Below are 6,843 nucleotides of genomic sequence, written 5' to 3' on the forward strand. Positions count from 1 at the left end.
GGTATCGGCCGCGGGATTCGGTGCTGGGCTCTTCCCTGTTCGCTCGCAGCTACTGAGGGAATCCTAATTAGTTTCTTTTCCTCCGCTTATTAATATGCTTAAATTCGGCGGGTAGTCTCACCTGCTCTGAGGTCGATCGATAAAATCATTATATATATATATATATATATATATATATATAAATATATATATAAAACGTAGACGTGAATTTCGAAACGGTTCAGCGTTTATATTTAAAACCGCTATATCCACCACTCGTTACGCGGCCGCAAACGATCAGACGTCGGACACCTTTTCTTCTTATCGAGAAAATAACGGACACGACGATCGTCAATTTTGCGCGGACCTGCGACATACGCGGGCGGTTTTAATTACGCTCGTCTCTCGCGCTTTTAAGCGAGCGCGACGCGACGAACCGGTGCGTCGAAAATCGACGTCGTTCGCAAACTCGGTCGCGTTCCTTAGAACGCGGCCGGAGTTTCGCTTTCCGCGTTTTAAAACGTCGCGAGACCGGGTAGGAGAGAGATCGCGCGCTAAGCGCGAACGTGCTGTTGCTCCTCACTCCTTCCCGCGCTACACGTCCAACTCGCTCCGACGTTTCTCGCGCCTCGCGGGCGAAAAAACCGAGCAGTCTTTAAATTGGATACGACCCTCAGCCAGGAGTGGTCCGGGAACAGAATCCGAGGACCGCAATGTGCGTTCGAAATGTCGATGTTCATGTGTCCTGCAGTTCACAAGTTGACGCGCAATTAGCTGCGTTCTTCATCGACCCACGAGCCAAGTGATCCACCGTTTAGGGTAATCTTTTTTCGATCGGTTTAACGCTTTTCGTCTCCGAAAAAGAGTCGTCGGCGTTGTTATCGACACATACATTTTTTTTACGGAAGGCGAGGTATATACCTTTCGACGTAAAAAAAAAAAAAAAGTTCGATTTCGGGCCGGTCTATCCGACGGAACACTTCGCCGCGCGCCCTTTGTTCTTTATTATTCAGACGGTAGGCGCGCGCGCGTTCGCGTTCGGACGACCCGCGCCGGTTTAAAGTTTATATACACACCTCCTCGCGGGTCGCGGGTGGGTGTAAGTACTTTTCGGTGCTCCGGGCGAATATCGTTTGACACCTTGTCGACGGCGAGCGCGAAACTAGGTTTCGCGCTTCGAGTTCCGTCTAGGTACCCGGAATTTTGTCGGCGCTCCTCCTACTCCTACTCCTCTCTCCCCTTTTTTACGGTGGTCGAGTGGTCGTCGTAGTCGTCGAATTTAATCGCGGCCGACTTAAAGATCGACGCGAGATATTTTCGACCGAGCGTCAGCGACAAAAATTCGTTCGACTAAATAAAGACAAACTGTGTAATTTTTATTATCACTTTAATGATCCTTCCGCAGGTTCACCTACGGAAACCTTGTTACGACTTTTACTTCCTCTAAATGATCAAGTTTGGTCAACTTCCCGGACACATCGACGACGCCGAAACGCCATCGGCGTATCGGTCCGAAGACCTCACTAAATCATTCAATCGGTAGTAGCGACGGGCGGTGTGTACAAAGGGCAGGGACGTAATCAACGCGAGCTTATGACTCGCGCTTACTGGGAATTCCTCGTTCATGGGGAACAATTGCAAGCCCCAATCCCTAGCACGAAGGAGGTTCAGCGGGTTACCCGGGCCTCTCGGCCAGGGAGGACACGCTGATTCCTTCAGTGTAGCGCGCGTGCGGCCCAGAACATCTAAGGGCATCACAGACCTGTTATTGCTCAATCTCGTGCGGCTAGAAGCCGCCTGTCCCTCTAAGAAGAATTGTTTGTACGCAGACAGTAAAAACCGCGCGCGACAACGGGGCGAACCCCGAGCCGGCCGGCCTTTGAGATGTCTAAATACGCCTAGTTAGCAGGCTAGAGTCTCGTTCGTTATCGGAATTAACCAGACAAATCGCTCCACCAACTAAGAACGGCCATGCACCACCACCCACCGAATCAAGAAAGAGCTCTCAATCTGTCAATCCTTCCGGTGTCCGGGCCTGGTGAGGTTTCCCGTGTTGAGTCAAATTAAGCCGCAGGCTCCACTCCTGGTGGTGCCCTTCCGTCAATTCCTTTAAGTTTCAGCTTTGCAACCATACTTCCCCCGGAACCCAAAAGCTTTGGTTTCCCGGAAGCTGCCCGCCGAGTCATCGGAGGAACGTCGGCGGATCGCTAGCTGGCATAGTTTACAGTTAGAACTAGGGCGGTATCTGATCGCCTTCGAACCTCTAACTTTCGTTCTTGATCAATGAAAACGTTTTTGGCAAATGCTTTCGCTTCTGTCCGTCTTGCGACGATCCAAGAATTTCACCTCTAACGTCGCAATACGAATGCCCCCATCCGTTCCTATTAATCATTACCTCGGGGTTCCGAAAACCAACAAAATAGAACCGAGGTCCTATTCCATTATTCCATGCACACAGTATTCAGGCGAAGTTTTAGCCTGCTTTAAGCACTCTAATTTGTTCAAAGTAAACGTGCCGGCCCACCTCGACACTCAATGAAGAGCACCGCGGCAGGATTGAGTTGGACCGCCCGCGTGAACGGGCTAAGTCCACCGGCAGGACGTCTCGCGGCACGCCAGTTAACACCGCGGACGATGAACCGGCGGCGCGAGACACAAATTCGACTACGAGCTTTTTAACCGCAACAACTTTAATATACGCTATTGGAGCTGGAATTACCGCGGCTGCTGGCACCAGACTTGCCCTCCAATTGATCCTCGTTAAAGGGTTTAGAGTGTACTCATTCCGATTACGGGGCCTCGGATGAGTCCCGTATCGTTATTTTTCGTCACTACCTCCCCGTGCCGGGAGTGGGTAATTTGCGCGCCTGCTGCCCTCCTTGGATATGGTAGCCGTTTCTCAGGCTCCCTCTCCGGAATCGAACCCTGATTCCCCGTTACCCGTTACGACCATGGTAGGCGCAGAACCTACCATCGACAGTTGATAAGGCAGACATTTGAAAGATGCGTCGCCGGTGCGAGACCGTGCGATCAGCGTAAAGTTATTCAGAGTCACCAAGTTGAACGATGTCGGGCGCGAACCCGCCACCGATTGGTTTTGATCTAATAAAAGCACTCCTTCCGTCTCCGGTCGGACCTCTGTTTGCATGTATTAGCTCTAGAATTACCACAGTTATCCAAGTAATTGTGGGTACGATCTAAGGAACCATAACTGATTTAATGAGCCTTTCGCGGTTTCACCTTAATTTGGCTTGTACTGAAACATGCATGGCTTAATCTTTGAGACAAGCATATGACTACTGGCAGGATCAACCAGGGAGCTGTTCTACGTGTCGAGCGCGCCGCCGCCGCCGCCGCCACGGATGACGACGATCGGGCGCGGTACGACAACAAACAGTCTCTTTTTTAAAAATAATAATTACGCGCGCGAAACGCGTTTATTTTATTTTTAAATAGAAACAGACGCGACCACTTTGTGTGGCGGTGATAGCGTGCGAGTACGGAAATGAACCGTTCCCGACGCCACACTCGTTATTATTATTATTCGGACGCGATCCGTCCAATTTTTTTTTGTTGGTAATAAATATCGAGACGACGTGAGTGCGCGATCAAACAATCCGACTCGCGCGCGCATAATAAGCTTTAAAATGCGGCGCGCGTCGAACCGATGTGCCTCGGGCAACGAACGTCGATCGACGGAAATTTTCGGACATTCTCTCGATCACTCTTCGCTAGATTGAAAGCGACACGAGATTTCTCGAAAGAAACGTTCCGGATTCGCATATAAACTCGCTCGGTTAGATGAGAGTTATCGCAAATTTTTCGGAAGAAAAATATTATAGGGCGACCGCTTTCGAACCACGAAGTGCCAAATCTTACTTTAAAACACCCGCTAAGTTCGCGATCTAGCTGTATAAGGTGCGGAGCCTTAAAATGTTTTCGAACGCTCGAGCAATCGCTGCTACGAAGACGGGCCGATGGCAAACGAAAAACGGTCTACGTTCCCGTACCGATGAAGGAAACCAATTTTTCTTAAAAAATTGAACCCACGATACGAAAATGTTAAGCGAGCCAATTAATCGCGCCAAACGGTCGACTCGAAGGCGATCTAACGATCGAAAAAGCATTTTGCTCTGCGAAGGGAGAAGTGTCTATACGCACGACGCGGCGGTCGCGCTCGAGACCATCTCACCTATTATAGGTAACGGACCATTCCTTAGTCTTCCGAACGTTTCACGTGAAAACCCGAATATCGGCTGCGGCGGGCAAATAAAGTTCGGAGCGAAACTTTCGCTCGTGGTTACGTTCGATTTGGTTAAAGCGGGCACTTTTTCAAATATTTTTTTTTCTTTACTTACTTTTGTTAACTGACCGCCGGTTCCGGTTCCGACTTAAAAATAAATCGCCGTCCCCGGATTTTGTCGGACGATACTCTCCATCATTTTTAATTTCGGGTGTTTGCATTTTTTTTTCTCGCGATTTAATAAATTCATTATTAAACATTTATAAGTCCGTCTTCTTTAATATTGCGGACCAGCGGGAAGAGAGTTTTGTTTTTTTTTTTTTATTTTATTCATTTTAACATATACTCCCATAAAAGGTTTTTGCCGCTAGCCGCGAGCAGAGAAAAATAAGCAAAACTAACCGAAACAAAGCAAAAATAAGCAAAACTAACCAAAATTAACCGAATATAACCAAAATTAAACAAAACTAACCAAAAGGAACAAAAATAACCACAACTAAGCAAAATTAATCATAACAAACCAAAATTGGCCAAAGTTCGGCAAAACAAACCAAATTATCCAAAACTAAGCAAAATTAAGCAAAAGTAGTCAAAATTAACAAAAACAAGCCAAACTTATCCTGAACAAACCAAAACTAACGATAATTAAGCAAAAATAGGAAACGTTCACAAAAACTAACCGAAACGAACCATAACTAACTAATAGCGGCCGAAACTGGAAATAATAAACCAAAGTAAACAAAACTAAGCAAAATTAAGCAAAAGTAGTCAAAATTAACAAAAACAAGCCAAACTTATCCTAAACAAACCAAAACTAACGATAATTAAGCAAAAATAGGAAACGTTCACAAAAACTAACCGAAATGAACCCTAACTAACTAATAGCGGCCGAAACTGGAAATAATAAACCAAAGTAACCAAAACTAAGCAAAATTAAGCAAAAGTAGTCAAAATTAACAAAAACAAGCCAAAATTATCCTAAACAAACCCAAAACTAACGATAATCCTAACTAACCAATAGCGGCCGAAACTGGAAATAATAAACCAAAGTAACCAAAACTAGCGAAAATTCAGCAAAAGAAACCAAAATTAACCGTGTAACAAACCCAAATCAACCAAACCAAAAAAAAAAAACATGCAAAACTTCACCAAAACGAACCACAATTCGCAAAAACTAAACAAACACAAACAAAATTAAGCACACTCAAATAAAAAGTAATCAAAACTACGTTCAACACGAACTGACCTAATTAAATAAAAAAATAGGAAAATTCAATTTTGCTAACCAAAAACGTCAATCGAAATAAACGCGAAACCGGGTTCCTGCCATTTATTTCGACGATAAGCACTTTTATCTAACTATGATTCGAAAAAAAAAAAAATAAGAAAGAAAGATATGAATAAACGAATTGATTAATATATAAAAATTGTGGTTCTGAAAAGAACCGTTTTTGGTGAATTTACACTCTCCAAGTCGACGCTCATTTATTTAGAACTGGTGTATTTTGTGACGGCTTTGGTCCCTTCACTGACGGCGTGCTTGGCCAACTCTCCGGGCAACAACAATCTCACGGCCGTTTGAATCTCTCTGCTAGTAATAGTGGATCGCTTATTATAGTGAGCCAAACGAGAAGCTTCGGCGGCAATCCTTTCGAAAATGTCGTTTACGAACGAATTCATAATGGACATGGCTTTGCTCGAAATGCCAGTATCCGGATGAACTTGCTTCAACACTTTGTAAATGTAAATTGCGTAACTCTCCTTCCTCCTGCGTTTCTTTTTCTTATCACTCTTCGAAATATTTTTTTGAGCCTTGCCGGCTTTTTTCGCCGCTTTACCGCTTACTTTCGGTGGCATTTTCTACAATCGATTAGACGCGCGCAAAGTAACGGACTGACAAGGCCCACACCGGGCCGCAGCTATTTATTTGAGAACCGAGTCGGCCGACAAGCTCCGCCCCCGGGCATCGTTCGCCGAAGCGCTAATCCCATTGGTCCATGCCCATGTCCTATAAATAGCGCGCCCACGGTCTGCGAGAGCGTCATTGTGCTGTTAACGTTCGTGCGTGTACTATTAACGGTAATAACGATGTCGGGACGCGGAAAAGGAGGCAAAGTCAAAGGGAAAGCGAAGTCTCGTTCTAGCAGGGCCGGTTTACAGTTTCCGGTAGGTAGAATTCACCGATTACTTCGGAAAGGAAACTATGCGGAGAGGGTCGGCGCCGGAGCTCCGGTATATTTGGCGGCCGTAATGGAATATTTGGCCGCCGAAGTTTTGGAATTGGCCGGTAACGCGGCGAGGGACAATAAGAAAACCAGAATCATTCCGCGACATTTACAACTGGCGATCCGAAACGACGAGGAATTGAACAAATTATTATCGGGAGTAACGATCGCTCAGGGAGGTGTTTTGCCGAACATTCAAGCGGTTCTTTTGCCCAAGAAAACCGACAACAAAGCAAAATAAAAATTGCGGCGAGGGAAGACGATGGGAAAACGGTCCTTCTAAGGACCACAAATACTTTTCTATTTGAGATTTCGTTTCGTTTATTTAACAGATTATTAAAAAAAAAAAAAAAAAGAAACGTTCCTTCTTTTTACGTTTTCTCTTTCGGACTATAA

At 45.6% G+C, this 6,843-nt stretch overlaps 2 non-coding genes across 2 annotated transcripts; both read right to left on the reverse strand.

Annotated features, from left to right (window-relative positions):
* Window positions 1-646: 646 nt before the first annotated feature.
* On the reverse strand, window positions 647-801 carry LOC132698893 (5.8S ribosomal RNA). The gene has a single exon (XR_009618441.1). It is a non-coding gene; the product is annotated as a 5.8S ribosomal RNA (ribosomal RNA).
* A 566-nt stretch (window positions 802-1,367) lies between these two features.
* Window positions 1,368-3,298, reverse strand: LOC132698895 (small subunit ribosomal RNA). Its single transcript, XR_009618443.1, has one exon. It is a non-coding gene; the product is annotated as a small subunit ribosomal RNA (ribosomal RNA).
* Between the last annotated feature and the right edge of the window lie 3,545 nt (window positions 3,299-6,843).

This window comes from Cylas formicarius, unplaced genomic scaffold, assembly GCF_029955315.1.
Source record: "Cylas formicarius isolate icCylForm1 unplaced genomic scaffold, icCylForm1.1 PGA_scaffold_33__1_contigs__length_21259, whole genome shotgun sequence".
In the NCBI taxonomy this organism is placed as follows: Eukaryota; Metazoa; Arthropoda; class Insecta; order Coleoptera; family Brentidae; genus Cylas; species Cylas formicarius.